This window comes from Hyaena hyaena, unplaced genomic scaffold (assembly GCF_003009895.1).
Source record: "Hyaena hyaena isolate Hyena2069 unplaced genomic scaffold, ASM300989v1 scaffold_785, whole genome shotgun sequence".
NCBI lineage: Eukaryota > Metazoa > Chordata > Mammalia > Carnivora > Hyaenidae > Hyaena > Hyaena hyaena.
Window position 1 is genome coordinate 456,246 of NW_024081420.1, and position 18,357 is coordinate 474,602.

The 18,357-nt window shown below is 37.7% G+C and overlaps 1 protein-coding gene across 3 annotated transcripts in view; it reads left to right on the forward strand.

Moving 5' to 3' along the window:
• ZNF385B (zinc finger protein 385B) overlaps nucleotides 1–18,357 on the forward strand; it is a 319,758-nt gene that overhangs the window by 179,282 nt on the left and 122,119 nt on the right. Inside the window, exon 1 of one of the 3 annotated variants that reach the window (XM_039219071.1) lies at nucleotides 17,531–17,595. The exons of the other annotated variants lie outside the window; for them this stretch is intronic. The gene's annotated coding sequence lies outside the window, so the exon portion shown is untranslated. Of the gene's footprint in view, nucleotides 1–17,530; nucleotides 17,596–18,357 lie in introns of those variants that run through there. 3 annotated transcript variants of the gene reach the window in all.

Below are 18,357 nucleotides of genomic sequence, written 5' to 3' on the forward strand. Positions count from 1 at the left end.
AATTAGAGGGCTTCCAGGAATTCGCATTGCCCTCACCCATCAGCAGCCAAAGATAGAGAAGGAATTATCTGAAAAAGATTTGTGGATGTGGCTTCTGTCTAATGGGGAGCATAGTTGTGCCATCCATAAGAGACTCAAAACATTTTGGAGGAGATTGTATCAAGAGAAACACTACCAGTTTGGACTGAAAGGAACAAAAAGAGTACAGTGTGAAAGGAGGCTGTTGGACTCCAAAATTCTATTTACAGGAAGTAGGCTAACAAATATTCAGCTGCAAGCATATGCTACTGTTTGTGAAAAAGGAAGGATGACTCAGAGGGTAGAACCGGGAGTCCAGAGGGCATAATGGAGATGCTCTTGAGAAGAGTCCAGGCTGTTCAATACCTTAATTTCAGCCTTGTGAGATCCTGAGCAGGGATTAGGCTCTGTTTAGGATTATGGCCAGTCAAGCCCACTCAGACTTCTGGCCTACAGGACCATGCATATTAAATGAAAACCATGCTTAGCCAATAAGTTCATTTGGTAATTTGTTATGCAGCAATAGAAATCAAATACAGATACTAATAACTAGAGCAACTAAAAGATTCTAGAGAATTTAGTTTAAACAACTTAAAAGAGAATAAAGTTGTTCCATGAGGTTTTTATATGAATTTACTTATAAACTCTTTACAAATGTTTACAAATGCTCTGAAAACAGTTTTTCAAATGCTATACTTTCTATATGGTTTCTATTAAGTTACAAATGCATATATTTCTGACTCCAGGAACCCACTGGTTATTCCCCACGTTCACACTCGTCAATGTGAACTTACAGAAGTAAATTTTAAGTCTCCCCTTCAGAGCCATAGTTGTACACAGGTCATTACGGAATCTTTTTTGTTTTCTTCATAAAATAATATTTTATTACAGAAAAAGTCTGGTCTTAAAAATGTAATATATGAAAAGTCAGATTTACAAAATAAATTAGGTACTTTTTGTAATACAAAAGACTTTAATTATCTGAAAATCTTTATGTTAAAATTATTTGGAAAATGAGTTCCCACACATTTAAGATTTTCTCTCCATAAATCCTTGACTATTTGACTTCTTTGACCAAGAGGGGAAAAAAGAGACTATTTGAAGCATTGCTAATTAAAGGCATTTTAAAAAATCCCAAATGGCCATAATTAAATTTACACACACAAGTTATTCAACATACAAGTTATTGTATAAAGCATAGGTCAGAGACTTGTCCAAAAGTAAGTAACTAGTCCTTTTTTCTTGCCCCTCTTCTTTCTTTCTTTTCCTTTTCTTGTTTTTTTTTTTAATTTTTGTTTTTGTTTACTTTTTTGAGACAACATATAAAACTTCAGGGATATAACATAAAAATCTAGACTCCTGGCTTCTCCTCAGAAAAACTCGAGGATCTAGCAACTCACATTTCCTCTGGCAACAAACAGCTAGAGTTGAATAGCTGAGTCATCTTTCATGTGAGGCATGAATACCCCAAGTCCTAGAGACCTCCATCATATACTACTGCAGGCCAAATCCAACCAAATCCAACCAAATCCACTCATTTAAATTACCTGTTTAATGTCTATAGTCATTTATTTGATTTTGTGAACACTACTTTCCTAAATAAGCTCATTAGTTAGTTGTGGTACTCATAAAAGATGATCTTAGTTACAAGAAGTCTTAATAGTTATAAGAAGCCCTATTTAATGGCTAGTTTTCATCAATAAAATACTTTTATATTTAAATTAATAGTGACAGAAATAGAGCTCTTAGCTGAAGTAAGAACAAAGTTTAAAAAAATTGAAATTTTGTGTAACTCATTGAAAACAGTATTTTTCCTTGTTTTTTTTTTTTGATATTTCATCAGTTTATTGTCTTTTTTTCCTCTTTTTTTATTTTTATTTTTTTTTTCTTACAAATAGTTTATTGTCAAGTTGGTCATTTCAGAATCTTCTATCCCTTACCTTTTCTGCGTACCTTAATATCACTCCTTGAATTGTTTACTCTGTGTACAAACTTAATATAGCAACCTAAACCTGAAGTATCATGTCAAAGTAGAAGTGCAGTTGGGGAAGTTTTGTTTTCATACTCTAGTTTTCATCACACAAGAACAAAACTAAGTTTCCAAATGATGATAAATGGGGAGCCTATGTTGGACAAATGGCCAGATCAGCATTCCAGAACATACTGATTTGAGTCATTTTGTTTTCCTGAAGAGCAGTAATAGAAGGTATAGGAAGATAGGAGAGGAAGTTGTATGCCTGCTAAGAATTTACTAAAATACTAGAGAAAATTTTTTTAAAAAGCCAAGGTAGGAAGACAAAAGCTCTATTTCTTCGGGGAAATTTATGTTCCCTATTTATTTTTTTAATTTTGAGTAAGGAAATTAGTAATTTTGTGTTCTCACTTTAAGGGATAATGCATTGGTCAGGGGTTAACTACAGAGAACAAATTTGTATTAGCTAATTCAATAAGAAAAAGGGATTTTTTAGGACATATTAAATGACTTCCAGAATATTTGAGGTAGCTGAAAAACAAACCACCTTTAGCTTGACTTTCTGGATATGACTCTAAGCCCTATCACAGAATGTGGCTTTGACAAGGGGCTACAGTTGCAGCTACAGCTGAGAAGCATCACCACCTCATACCTCTGCTACAGCCCATAGCATCACAACCAGATGCCTTACCCTGGAGTTTCTTTCCATGTGACCTAATTTAGCATTCATTATTAGTGGAACCAAAATCATACAGATCCCTAGCAATAAGACCATACACGGAATGTAGTTTTTAAGCTTTTTTAAGAAGAAATATTAGAAGAAGGTTGGTATAGATGTTGTACAACCACAGAATCCCCCTTGAGGGTCTAATATTTAAATTAGGAAGGCCTAGAATAGCCATTTCATATAGGAAGCAAAATTCTCTGTTTTGGAGATAGTAATAAAAAAGATCAGATACTTAAAAGATAATTTTCCTTTGAATCTTCCTAAGTTCGGGTGTTAGTAAGCACTTTAAATCATAGTTTTTATTTCTTATAGTGTGAGGTCTCAGTGATTAATATTAAATTAAATGAAGATAAAAATCAGGTTATTATTTTTCACTGGCATTTATATTAGGCTTATATGAAATATACTTTATCATGTTATAATAGATCTGCAAAGTCTGCTAGTCATTTCTAACTTTTAACAAGGGTTCACCTATGTTACCTGAGACAGTGGCTTTGTTTCATGGTTTGTATAAGATACCGTTGTCCTGAAATGAGAATCCTATGTAACAATCTTTTATTTTCTTTTTGGCATTATTCCTCCTTTTTATTTGAACTAGCTTCAAAAATACTATTGTCAAAAATAACATCAGCTTACAATGGACTTACAGCAGTGATAGTGGTTTTAGTAACTGAGTCAACCTTAGGCCAAGTGCCATAGGCTGGCTTGAGTCATATGTTAGCATATTATTTTCTGTGACTTCTGCTCCCAACGTTGGGGCTTAGATATAGGCAGACACAAAGAAGACTAGACACCAGTAGTGGTGAATAATCTCTTCCCTGCTGTAACATACGCAAAAAGTAGGTATTATATAGTGTATATGGAGGGGTTAACAATGACTAAATGAGCATAGCTGCCATTTGAGAGCACTAGACCCTTTACAGTAGCTTTGAGTACTACTCACAAGTGAAACCTGATGGAATTAACCAGTGCTTATTCTAATATTTATTTAGGTTTATTCATGTGACTGCTAAATTAAGTTGAAATTAGAGCCGCTTAATAACAGTAACAAATTAATTTCAATGAACTACTAACCTATATTACTAGGCTAAGGGCTCAAAGGAAAGCAAGAATAAAGTAACTAGGACAGGGGGTGAAATGTTTTTAACTTAAGCTCTCCTCTAGTAACTGATCTGGTTTCCTTTTGACCTTTTATTTCTTTTTGCCTGCTTTTCATTTTCAAAGTTGGAAGAAATCTGCCTGGTTGTTTTACTCCCACTCCTCCCTTTGCCATCATTACTTATGGTCCTGGAAGTCGAAATTGTAATTTGGAGAAGGTAACTACTATACATGTGCATTTTTAACTTCATGGCAGCAGAAAGGTGATGAAGGAAGATAGCACTAATTAAGGTGGCCGTTTATCCCTGTTTTCTTGGGATGGTCCCAGTTTATGCCTATTAATAGCATCTCCTTTCATTCTCAAAACTGTCCTGGTTTTTAGATAGTAAGTTATGTGTTCACCCTAGTAACAACTGAGATGAGCTAAAGGATGGTATAGAAAAATGTAGGAACTTTTTAAAAAAGTATTCATGGTGGTTGAAATTTGGGTACAGCCAGTTTAACTTAATGTCTTGTTAAAAATAGCAAGGACAAAATTGCCTTTCTTGACATTGGGGTGTCTGTGTACTCTTCAGAGCTATGTTTTCTTTGGGGAGTGTTTTAAAAATTCTTATGGAATTATAGTTCAGAAATTTAAATGAAGATTTAATAAAGTGTATTCATGATGGATTTGTAAAAAATTTTTTTTCAAGGATACTATTGTTGCTGTTAACTTTGGGTAAAGAAAGAGTATTGAAATGGAAAATATTTGAAATGTTCAGCAAACAGAATAAAATTAATAGAGTGGTGTCTTTTACAGATAATTTAATATTCTTTTTCATCTATAATTTCTGAAGGCAATTTCTGTTATGTTGCAGTGTTTATTATAGTTTAAAGAAAATGTTTCTTGCCCCAAACCAGGTTTTCATTCCCATTGATAGCAAGTAATTCATTTTTATTATAATTGAAAGCAATATTAATATTTTATAGAAATTTAATTGAATCCCAGACAAGTTATTTCCTTTGTCTTCCCTTCTAAGAATAACTTCTTATGGTGAGTTGAATAAATAAAGCTCACTACAAAGACCTCGGTTTTAGAATCCCCAAGTAGATTGTAATAGACAGTTTTCCCATATGAAAATTCACAATGTTCACTTACTATACTTAATATAAGTTGTACAGATTTTTGAGAAGCCATTAAAACCTGCTATCGATTAAAAAAAAAAAAAAGACACCAAGGAGTAAAATATCTAACAATTACGGTTGCCAGAAACCTTCCATAAGTACTTTAGACATACAACTTGCAATTAGAGGTAACACATTTTCAGTTTAATATTTTGTTACCTTGTTAATCATTAACATATTGCAACAACTCCATCTGGACTAGGAAATAATAGAATGTAATTCCAAAGGAGCTTTTATGGCACATTTTTTTCCTATAAAAAGCATTGTCCAAAGATCTTAGGGTGTACTTTTGTTTGGTATTTTTTCTCCCAATTACTAAATATTAGCACTTTTACGGGATGAAATTTGCTGTGGTTTCTGCTACTGTAAAGATAACACAGGGTTAATCCCAGTGTCATGCCTTCATTCTCTGTTTCTAATGAGGTATACTTCTTGCTGAAGGAAAACATTCTATGAAAACAGAGTCCATGTTATGATTGTTATGAGTGAATGGTGTGTTAACTGTCCAACTTATGGAGATTACTAAATTACAGTGGCCAGTGCTACATTTATGAGTTAATAAAAATGGCAATTATTTTAAGGAAACAGGTTCCCCTCCCCCCCCAAATAGACATTAAGTTTGACTGTGTGAATAGAGGAAGAGGGTATGGAGCGCCCTTAACTGCATTGCTGCTGGGAAATTGACATTTTCTTTCTTTTTTTTTTTTAAATGTTTATTTATTTTTGAGAGAGACAGACGTTAGTGGGGGAGGGGCAGAGAGAGAGGGAAACACAGAATCTGAAGCAGGCTCCAGGCTCCGAGCTGTCAGCACAGAGACAGATGCGGGGCTAAAACTCACAGACTGCGAGATCATGACCTGAGCCAAGTCTGGTACTTAAATAACTGAGACACCCAGGTGCCCCAACAATTTCTAGAAGACAGTGAAAAAGGGAGGAAGAACAGGGAAGGAGATCTATTAGTCTCAGATTTGTCTCCTTTTTAAGGGAATTCATAATTTTATTCTTTATAAATAATGTATATATAAGTTTCAGTGGTTTAATTTTGGGAAAGATATTGTTCCTGCCCGCCTTGTAATCACAAGGCACCTAATCACACTGCTGCTTACACTACTACATTTTCTCATTGTGGACTGTGGGGAGGCCCTGGGTCTTGTTTTCCACTAAGGAAAAGAAAATATGCTGATACTTAAGAGTCGGTGGTGCAGAAGGAGCTGAAGGGTCCAAGTGACCTTATAGAATGGGCCCTGCAGGGAGACCTGAGCTTCAGCCCATAACTCTGACACTTGGTAAATCATTGTAAGACTCTGCCTGTGCCTCAATTCACCTATTAATGAGGACGGTCCACATATTCCATTATAACCAACTTATGAGGACAAGAGAGAGGTAATAGACAATATTTCTCTTGTGAGCCTCCAAGGAGAACCTATTCTTAGTGTTAAGTAGGCAGAGAGAAGTATAAGCCAAAGCAAGAAGAGAAGGGCCAGTTCTTTTACTTTTCACCCGAAAGCGCCACCAGGTGCTGAGGCACTGTCTGGCTAGAATGGTCTTGAGGTGCTTCTGCAATTAGCCCTTTGTAGGGATGATTATTGTACAAAGTCTTTTAAGAAAGTGCATAGGGAAAGAAGTATTAGCCTGGACAACCCCCTGCCTCCCAATGGGTTCTCACTCTGCTTGGGAGACATCTTCTCCATTAAAACCCTTTAATGTTTTAATAAAAGTGTAAAATTCTTAGAAGGGAGACAAGAAAGGAATTTAAAAGAGTGAAATAAAGCTACTATTTATTACACACTACCACATCCTGTATGGTAAAATAATGATATAATAATAACAACAATAACGAAGCAGTCACAGGTGAAAGAGGTAAAACAGGTACAAATTGTCAGATGCCAGGCTTTGGGCTTAAGGCCCACGGATGCATTGCCTGGCGTGATCCTGTGAAACAAATTTTAACATAATTCCTATCTTATAATGAGAAATAGGTTCGCTCACTTGCCCAAGGTCTACTGAGGTTGTGGAAAATGAATTCAAACCCCAGTAGGATGTCTCCAGGACCTGCTCTCTCTCTCACTCATTTCTGACAACCCTGTCCTATGGGCATCCTTTGCTGATGTAGACGATAGGGCCAAGGGGAAGTTAGGTGACCACTCTAGAGTTACACACAGAATCTACAGCCCTCACCTGTCTAAGCATGTACTTTCTTCTCTGCTATGCTAAATTTTTTCCTTTTATAATTTTTGTCCTATGGTGACAGTTTAATGAATGTTGAATTAAATATCTAAATATAATTAGATCTACCTCACAAAAGGAAAATCAGCAGGTCAACAATAGGTTTCACACTAGCAATAAGTATTCACATCACAGTAACATCTTTTTTTTTTTTTTTAATTGGCCCATTGCATAGCTTTCCATAAGAGTCAGTTCCTATTACCAAAGTTTCACAATTTTAAACCCGCTTGTATCATTGTAACTAATGATATAGTCATAACATTCTTCCTTTTTTCATTCATGGAGCTAGCATGGTAAAGTTCAGTTAATTATTTCTAAATTCTTGGACCTACAGTAAAACCCTCTTCATATATCAGGTCCAGTGTCAATGGATATATACAAATAGGTAATAGGTACATAATCTGGGCTTTGACTGGGGTGGGAGAGAACTGCCATTTCTCTCCCCTTCTCCGGGAGGCAGGAAATTGCTGTGGATTAAATAAACATCAATACAACTTCCCAGTTTGCCCACTTCAGAAATAAATGCATCTTCTCCCTTTCTCCAACCCTCTTTCGTTCTCTTTGTTGCCCCTCCTTTCCCTACTGAATGTGTGTGCCTGGGCAGCTCTGCCTGGTTTGGGTTTGAGCGGAGAATGGACAGGAAGCTGGATCATTCAGAGAAGAAATCAAGCTGGTTCGTTAGATCAGAGTTAAGCACCCTTTTCATTTGATGTGTGCCACTGAGCATCTAGAGTGGCAACGGTGATTTTTATTCCCTCCTGGTATTAAGTCTGAGAGGCAAACTGACAAGTAAAAAGAAAATTCAAAATTAAAGTTGACACACCTTCCTTATTTCTTACCAAGGTGCTTAAGTATGATAATTATTTAATGCTTCTTTATCCCTGTAAATATATGGGGTACCAGTCAGCCTATGGAATTGTTCCAGACGATAGAAATCTACCTGAAAACTAAGACCAAAATATAAAAAATACCAGAGAGGCTGGAGGTATTGGGTTAGATGGAAACAGGTTTCTGAAAGCCTAAGATGCAGACTAATGCAGAGCTCTCTCTGCAGTGCAGGGTTTTTCAAGAGTCCTTATCATTTTGTGACATTTTCCTTCCATGTGTAACCCTCAAGCTCAGCCTTACTGCATCATCACAATTTGCTTTTCAGATTCACCACCATTGATGGTGGGTCAGGAACATCATCCATGTACACAAAGGACAGTGCCTTATAACATGTCAAGACAGGAAAGAAAAGAGTCTTCAGTCACTAGGCAGGCTGACCTCAGCACTGTCAGGCAAATTATGGCAGCCCAGGATGTCTGCTCAGAGAATCACTGTGGTGTGGGAAGTGATGAATGAGTGGTTTTCATGGCCTCAGGCTCCTTCCTGAGGGAGAGACTAAGTTGGAAGATGATTTTAACAACCATGGTAGGTTAAGTCTGACAGAACTCAAATACCACCTCCTACCTCTCTGCTTACATGAGGAATGATAGCAGGGCAGGGTCTTGACTTGTAGATGTTCAGTATAAAGATGAGAAAAATCATCGGCCTCGTTCATTTCTCCTCTTCGAAATGAAAATCTGCCCAAGCAGAAGAGAATTTCTTCATAATTCTGGAAGTTTTGCTGATCCAGAGAAAAGAGCCGCAAAATGCTCGCCTTTCCAATGGAGGTTAGAAACTGCCATCGACAAAATGGCACTCAGTTCTTCACCTCGACTCAGTATGTCAAATCTTTTTATATTCAGGCACCATCAACTCCTAAAGGAATATGAAAGACCACTTTATCTCTTGAGAGAAGCTAAACATAGGACAAGTTTGTTTTACTCCACAGGTTTAGAAATGGAATTTATTATTAGAAGAAACAAAGTTGAATATTCATTAGCATCCTAGATTCTCTTTTGAGTAGAAGACTTGAAAGAAGCCTGGGTTTGGAGAGGATTTTTTTAAAAATCTTTTCTTCTTTCTGTGCTTTTGAGGCTGATGTTAAGTTCAGCCATCTGTAGGACCTGTGCATTTTAAACCTCTTTTACTTATAAGCTTCAGCTCTTTCGGGAAATTGTTTTTGCTTATGTTATCTAAATGGCAGAAATTGGCTTCCATCTCACATAGTCTCTGCATTATTAAAATACAGCTTGTTGTGCAGAGTTTTAATGGACTTTTTAGGGCCTTTACATATTAATGATATATACTAGGAACTATTAAAGCAGTCCAAATAAAACATATTCACCAGTTAAATGCTCTGTTTTATTTGTGAATGAATGAATGAATGAAAAGGACAATCTAGTTATTTTTGTGGTCATTTAGAAAAAAAATTATAACCTAATACAAACTTATTCTCCTATCTGGCAACTTAATCACATCATTCCAAGATGTGATTAGAATTTATGAGACTAGAATTTATTACTCTCTTCTTCTTATCTTTTTTTTTTAAATATTTTTATTTATTTCTAGGAAAGAGAGAGAGACAGCGTGAGCAGGGGAGGATCAGAGAGAGAGGGAGTCACAGACTGAAACGGGCTCCAGGCTCTGAGCTGGCAGTCAGCACAGAGCTCGACACGGGGCTCGAACCCACGAACCGCGAGATCATGACCTAAGCGAAAGTCGGACGCTTAACCAACTAAGCCACCCAGGCGCCCCTCTTCTTCTTATCTTTAAATAGAAAAAAAAACAAAAAACAAAAAACAAACAAAGCAATTTCAACCTAACTTACTGATTATTTATGTATGAAGTACATATGGTAAATTCTTAACCCAAGACGGGTTTTTCCCTTCTGTCAACAAGAAGAATGTTGTATATACTTATGGATTTTGAAATTTTGAAAGTACCTCACTAAAGGCTGGTTGGTGAAATCAACCAGCTAGAAGGGGCAAACAGTAGGGAAGAAGGTGAGAATAAAATCAAATAATCCATCTTTTAAAAATTATCTAGCACACTTTTTTCTCTCAACTAGAAAAAAAAAAACACCTTTCCTATCGAGTAGTCACTTAAATATTCAATATTAAAGCTTCATCCATTCAACCAAGTTAGCAGAACTGCAAGGTTGGGCTCTGGGCATTCTTTTTTCAAACAGATGAAGTTGCATCTGGGGCAGTGCTAAGAGCCCTAGTTTAAATCTTTTTAAAAATTTTTTAATGTTTTATTTATTTCTGAGAGAGAGAGAAAGAAACAGTGCGAGCAGGAGAGGGTCAGAGAGAGAGGGAGACACAGAATGGGAAGCAGGCTCCAGGCTCTGAGCTGTCAGCACAGAGCCCGATGCGGGGCTTGAACCCACGAACCGTGTGATCATGACCTGAGGCAAAGTTGGACGCTCAACCGACTGAACCACCCAGGAACCCCTAAATTTTTTTAATGTTTATTTTTAAGAGAGAGAGAGAACATGAATGGAGGAAGGACAGAGAGAGAGGGAGACACAGAATCTGAAGCAGGCTCCAGGCTCTGAGCTGTCAGCACAGAGCCTGACATGGGCCTCGAACTCGCAAGCCATGAGATCATGACCTGAGCCGAGGTCAGATACTTAACTGACTGAATGACTCAGGAGCCCCGATATTTAATTTTTTTAATGTTTATTTCTTTTTGAGGGGGAAAGAGACAGAGTGCAAGTGGAGAAGGGGCAGAGAGAGAGGGAGACAAGAGTCCAAAGTAGGCTCCCGGCTCTGAGCTGTCACCACAGAGCCCAAACCCATAAACCAAGAGATCATGACCTCTGAAGCTGGATGTTTAACTGACTGAGCCATCCAAGCCCCACTTAAGAGCCCTAGTTTAAAGTCAGGCCCCATTGACAGCTTCTATTCCCCACTCTGTCGCTCATTAGATGGGTGGCCTTGGGTAAGTCATTTAATTTCTCTAGGCCTTGTTCCCTCATTGGTAATAATAGAAGCTTGGATTGGATCTGCTCAATAGATACTTACTGAACTCCAGTAAATACCATGTTTCAGGAAGACATTAAATGTTTTTAAAAAGCAGCCCCTGTCTTCAAGGAGCTGAGAGTTCAATGGGGGATATACCTGTAAAAACTAATGCAGGCAATAAAACAGTTTGATACTATAACAGATATTTGTATATGGTATATACCTGACATTTTGGGGGGTGCCAAAAGAGGAGTGATCAGGAGGACTGGTCAGTCCTATGTGGGTTCAGGGGGGAGAAAGAAGATTGACATGGACTTCAGAGAGAAGATGCTTGAACTGAGTTTGAATGTCATTCTCCAGACGAACAGGGCATGGAGGTGTAAGAACACAGGGCTGTGGGAGGAAGTCAGTATACAGTCTCAGGATCTAACAGATGTCCTGTCTGGCTGTAATGTAAGTATAAGATGAAATATGCAAAGGATGCCTGGAACAAATGGAAAAGGCTTTATATGACATAAGGATTCTGAATTTTGTAAGAAGCCATGACACAAATAGTTCCAAGTAGAACTTATGAGCCATTCACATTTGTGTTCTAGAAAGGTCACTTTAGCAAAGTGTGGCAAAGGCTTGGAGGGGGCAAAAACTGGGCAAGGAAGCCAGTCAGGAAGTTATCCAGAGGCACACAAAAGAGACGATAAAAGTGACAGCAGTAGCTGTGGAGTGGAAGGGAAAGAACTGTAAGATGTGAGGAAAGTGATTCCTCTAAAGTCACTGAATGGATGAGTGGAAAGGAAGGGGTAAGGAATGGAGGGTCTCTAAACTCCCTTTCAGCTTTTGTCTTCCTTGAGTCAATTATTCTTAGACAGCTGGATCAAAACCTCTCAATTAAAGAAAAGATTTCCATAAACACACAATGCAAATATATTTTTAGAGCTTTATAAAATGGCTTATTCTGAATTCTTGCTTTTAGACTAGTGGAATATTGTTTGTTTAAAGAGAACTCTATATGGTTAGTATAGAGTGAGTCAGGTGTTAAAGTTGATTCTTTGTTCAGAAGATATACCATCGACAAGTAATTTGATACTGTAAAGTCACTCTGAATCATGCAGTATGCTGTGAAGAGGCAAACACAGTCCAGTTGTGCTTACAATCAGAAATTCTATGAGGTAGCTTAATATAAACACCCAGGAGACTCCAAGAGCCAGAAATAAGAACAGAGCCTATAAGCAATAGCCACAGCTAACATGAAGTCAGAATTTATGCTTAAAACTCCTCATATCCATCCCCATTCACCTTTTTGACTCGGGGTATGTTTGTCACTTATTCTACCCTGAGTATTGTCTTTTACATCATTCTAATGCTTTCTACACATTTCTTGAAAGTATCTCTCCTTGATCCCACCCCATCCACTCCAGCCCACTATAAGTTGGCTACCACTCAGAATATACCAGTAAGATGGCTCTTGCAAAGGCCACCATGTCTTCCTAATTGCCAACTCCACTGGCCATATCTCACTCCTTACCTGATTTGACCTTTATGCCATGTTTATGAAACACTCCCTGTGACATCATGATCACTCTTGTTCTCCTTCACCTCTGTCCACTCTGCCACTGTCAGGCCCATGGGCTCTTCCTTTCCACTCTACACTCTCCCTGGGTCATTTCATGCACACATGTGGCTTCTTTATGTAGATGGTGTTAATTCTCTGGCCTGAGTCATGTCCCTGTGTTCCATGAGTGAAAATTTAACTTTCTATTGGACATCTTCACCTGCTTGTCCCTCAGGCAACTCAAATTCAACACATCTGAAACTGAATTCTTTCTTGCCCCAAATGTTTGCGTTTTCTGATTACAGTCTCATCTTGTCAAAACTAGACCCTTGTATTCCTCTGTGGGCATATGGAAATTTTTTGTAACTCCCTCTAATGCATACCTCCCCATTCCAAACATGCTAAACTACCTTTATTCTGCCAGATGTCTTGTACTCATTACAAATTCTGAGCCTTTGCACATGCTTAGAAGGCCTTCTTGATACATATAAAAACATACATTCATTTACTTCATCTGGCTGCATTTTACGGAACTTTCAAGCCACTGTAAGGATTTACTTTCTCCAGAAAATTATTCTGGCCCAGACTTCTGTTGTTAGGTGCCCATCTTTTCAAATTTTATGGTGGCTTGTACTCTTTTGCAGTAGGTCTCAATAAGGTATAAGGGAGGGGAAGACAGAGGAGGTAGAAAGGTGCTTTTATCCCCAAGGGACATTTGAAAAGTGATATTTGACATGTCTCCAGACATTTTCACATTATAACAAAGGGTTGAGATGCTACCAATATCCAGTAAGTAGAGGCCAGGGCTGCTGCTAAATATCCTATAGTGCTCAGATCTCCACAACAAAGAATCATCCTATACAAAATGTCATTAGTGTTGAACTTGAAAAACTCTATTCTGTTCTAATTCTGTATTTCTTTTTCCATTTCTCTCATTAAATTATAAGCTTTTGGAGAACATGGAATGTGTCTTATTCAACATTGTATATGCAGGAAGTAACAGGTTGTTCAGTCTAGTAGACGCCCTGTAAGTATGAATGCATAAATAGGTCAGTAGATGGATGGATGGTTTGAATGGTTTCCTGTTCTAGCCCAGACAGAAAATCTATAAAGAGGCAGAGGACAGTAAGTTTGAGGTGTCACTCCTGAAGTCACCCTGATGCCACTTCTACTCTTTGAGGTATTGATCAAGGAGAGAAGTGGGAAGATTCAAACTATGGATGTATGTTTCTGTTTTGTTGCATATTTAAGTACATATCACTTTTTTATTTAACTATCATATTGGTGAGTGAGGTAAAACAATATGTGTTTTTGTACCCGTTGCTAGTAATTACCATAGGTCTGGGTACATATGATAAGACATTTTAGCATGCTGTGATGGGAAAACCTGGTTTGGTTTAAATTCTGATTTCATTCTGGGGCACCTGGGTGGCTCAGTCAGTTAAGCGTCCATCAGGTCATGATCTCACAGTTTGTGGGTTTGAGCCCTGCACTGGGCTCTGTGCTGACAGCTCAGAGCCTGGAGCCTGCTTCGGATTCTGTGTCTCCCTCTCTCTCTTCCCCTCCCCTGCTCATACTCTGTCTCTCTCTCAAAAATAAATAAACATTAAAAATAATTAAATTCTGGTTTTCTTCTAATATTGGGCTTTGTAAACCTATACATGAATTTTATTGTCATCGATCTTTAATTTTTTTTCAAATTTGTTTTGTTTTGATGATGACATGAACTAAATCATATAAAGTACATGGTACATAGTGCTCTCAATAAATGTGACATCCTTCTGCCTCTTCTCCAAACTACCTATATTAAGAACTGCATTTGAGTCAGAAATAGAGTCCTGATAATCATGGCTTAAACAGATAGTTTATTTTTTCCCCCAGAAAATAAGTCTGGAGGTCTACAGTCCAGGGTTTGTATGATGCCTCCACAAAGTCATTAAGGAATCCAAGCTCTTTTTAGCTCAATACTTTATCAATGCTAAAGTATGGCCTTGATATTCAAAATGTGTGCTGGAGTACCAGTCACCACTGCTGTGTACCAAGCAGCAAATTAGAGGACAGAGTGAAGACGGTGGAAATCTCTCTTTTAAAGAGCCTTCCAAAATACATTCTTTTTTTAAAAAGTATATTTATTTATTTTGAGAGAGAGAGAGAAAGAAAAAGTGCGAGTGGTGGAGGGGCATAGAGAGAGAGGGAGAGTCAGAATCCTAAGCAGGTTTCACACTGTCAGCACAGAGCCTAATGCAGGGCTTGAACTCACAAACCATGAGATCATTACCTGAGCCAGAGTCAGACACTTAACCCACTGAGCCATGCAGGCACCCCTCAAAATACATTCTGATATAGTAAGTGTGTTTATGTGTAAATTCTTTGACATATCTTAGTATCTTGAATATAAAGGGCATAGGGTGCCTGGGTGGCTCAGTCAGTTAAGTGTCCAACTTCATGTCAGGTCATGATCTTGAGGTACGTGAGTTCAATCCCCACATTGGGCTCTTTACTATCAGTGCCCCTCTTTGCATCCTCTGTCCCTTCCCTCTTTCTCTGTCCCTCCCCCATACTCTTTCTCTGTCAAAAATAAACTTTAATAAATAAATAAATGACAGAAATGTAGCACTTAAGAAATAATTTTACCATTCTACACCTAACATTATTTTATTACCTCTAAGTCATGTGCATATGTATATATACTTGTGTGTGTGTATGTATTCCCAAATAAATTTACTACATTATAATACAGACTTAAAGATATGGAGTTCATCCCAGTAGCAAGAAACACACCCCAAATTTTTCCACAAACAACAAAGAATCCTTAGATCAAGGTTAACATCACTAGTGATAATTCATATTGCTATCATTTATCCAATTTATCATTGATATGGAGTGATGAAAAGGGAATTTTACCTGTGTGATATTCTTTAAAAAGGAAAAAAAACCCAAACTTCAGTTCAATTATGAAAAAAAAATTAGACAACCACAAAATACCTCCTCAACTTGTCAACACCATGATAACAAAGGAACAACTGGGAAACTGTCACAGATTATAAGAGACTAAGAAAGCTTGAGGCATAAATGTAATGTGGTAGTCTGAGAGTCTGAGATTGGATCCTGGACAGAGGAAGGACATTAGTTTAAACACATACACACACACACGAAAAAACGAACAAAAACTGTAAGATGTTAACATTAGAGGAAACTGGGTAAGGAGTATATGGGAACTCTCTATATCATCTTTATAATTTTTCCATATATTTAAAAGTATTCCAAAAGGTGGCACCTTGGTGGTTTAGTGAGTTAAGCATCTGGCTCTTGATTTTGGCTCAGGTCATCAACTCAAGGTTCATGGAATCAAGCCCTGTGTCCAGCTCAGCACTAACAATGCAGAGCCTGTTTGGAATTCTCTCCTTCTCTCTCTATCCCTCCCTGGCTCGTGTGTGCACGCACACTCTGTCTCTCTCAAATAAGCTTTAAAAATATAAAAAAATAAATAAATAGGGTCACCTGGATGGCTCAGTCAGTTAAGTGTCCAATTTCTGTTCAGGTCCTGATCTCATAGTCATGAGTTCAACTCATGGGTCGTGAGTTCGAGCCCATGTTGGGCTCTGTGCTGACGGCTCAGAGCCTGGGGAGCCTGCTTCAGATTCTGTGTCTCCCTCTCTGTCTGCTCCTCCCCCACTTGCACTCCGTTTCTCTCTCAAAAATAAATAAGCATTTAAAAAATAAAACTACTCCAAAAAGTTTATTTTAAAAATATGAATAACTGGCATACATTGAAAATCTGTTATGTTTATTTGTGAAGGACATTACCTACAGTAGATGTATTTGAGTGTAATCTCCACACATGCAAGGACTTTGACTAGTTTGTTTCCTGTTGTTTCCCCAGTGTCTAAAGAAGTACCTGACATAGACGAGGCACTCAGTAAATCTTTGTTAAACGTTAAATGGATGCACATATGGTTCCTTCTGAGAACGTATCTATGTGTTAACATAAGATAACATTAGGGAAGAAAATGCATACCAGAAAAATCTCTGATCTGTTTCTCAGTTATTATGATTTTTTAGTGTATTATTTTATAAATTATAAGAGCATTTTGACTAGTCCTCTACTTCATAGTCCAGGAGAATCTGCATACTTTTTGTCTATAATTTTTCTTACAGAACATTTGTTGAGGGGTAGATCCTAGAGGAGTTGGTAACTGTCAGGCACTTTATTAGGAAAATAGAGATTCGTGGTATTGATTCTAATTCAAGGAAACTGAAGCCTTTTTAAGTCCTATCAGATTAGTAAATCAGGGATTAGAAAGCTGCACAACACTAATTTTCTATAAATTGGTAATTTTCTATTAGTATATAAAAGAACTAATGGGAAAGGCACTTGATTAAAATCCCAGCCTTACTACTTACCACCTATGTGATTATAAAAAAGTTCTTCAATCCCTCTAAACCTCAAATCTCTGGTAAAACTGGGATGGTAGTACCTCAAAAGGTATATATACAGTCCTATATTAATGAAAATACAGGATAGATTGCTATAACCAGAGCCCAAGAATACAGTGGTTTTCACAAGGCAGACTCTTGTTTCTGTCTCATCTAACAATCCAAAAATGGTATAAAGGCTTTTGGGGAAGCCTCCATGCTGTTGCTTAGCCGTTTCTGGTCTGCATTCCTTGTATTGCATGCTCAACTCACCACCACTTCCACACTCCAGGCCACCAGAGGGAGGAAAGGTAGAGGAAACACACCTTTCATTCTAAGGGAATGACCCGGAAGTTATCCCTTCAACTCATATCTCATTGGCCAGAACTTAGTCATGTGACCCCAGCTAGCTGCAAGGGAACCTGGGAAATCTTTTCTTTACCTGGGAAGCAACTTGCTAAACTAATACTTCCGGTTTCATAGAGAGTGGCAAGAAAACTAGCAGAGCCTTTCATAAGCACCTGGAATAGTGCCATCACCAAGTGATGTTTTCTTTAAGTTATCAGGAAGGTGATTAATGTGAAAGGAGAAGGTAAGTAGAGACATTTTATCAACTATGCTTTGCGTTACTCAGATTTTAGGAGAGATCTTCCTGGGAAGCTACATTTGCATTTGAAAACTTGCCTATCTTCTTGTAAATTAAAACACAACTCCCAAGAAATGAGGTTTATATCATCCTAAGGAAAATAAGCTGCAGAAGTAATATTTCAGTGCGTGCTTGTTTTTATATGTAATGGCTTCAGCTCACTACCCTTCTAGCTGAGGAAACTCTGGTAGATTAATTTAGAAGTAGCTGTGCTCTGGGGAAAAGGGGAAGATACAAAGTGAACTATGCTAGTTATTTTTAATGTATGAATTCCTTTGTTTGCTCCGTTGTAATTTTGTTCATCAGAATTTTTCCACTGTTTACTTTTTCATGGAGTCAATTTCAACCTTTTGGCAATAATTTATATTTACAGACATGGGACTGCATCTTTGGAAATTTTTTCATTTTTCTACTGGTTTGGTTTGATTGTTTTCCTGAGGATATTTAGTATAATCTCCTGAACTTGGACAGTTTTATTCTAGGCAAAGCAGTTTATACGGAGCCCCATTTATGCTAAGATTGCATACGACATTTTTACATTCCATGGGTCCAAACTGCAGGTTTTCAGCCCTTCATGTGAACCAGCAGACGACACTGCTACCCAGCTGGCAGCTGGACAGGACTTAGCCCTATTTTTTGGTGACATTAGTAACATAAGGGGTGAGCATGATACTGGTTATACTGGTTGGCTTGAGCTGCCATAGCAAA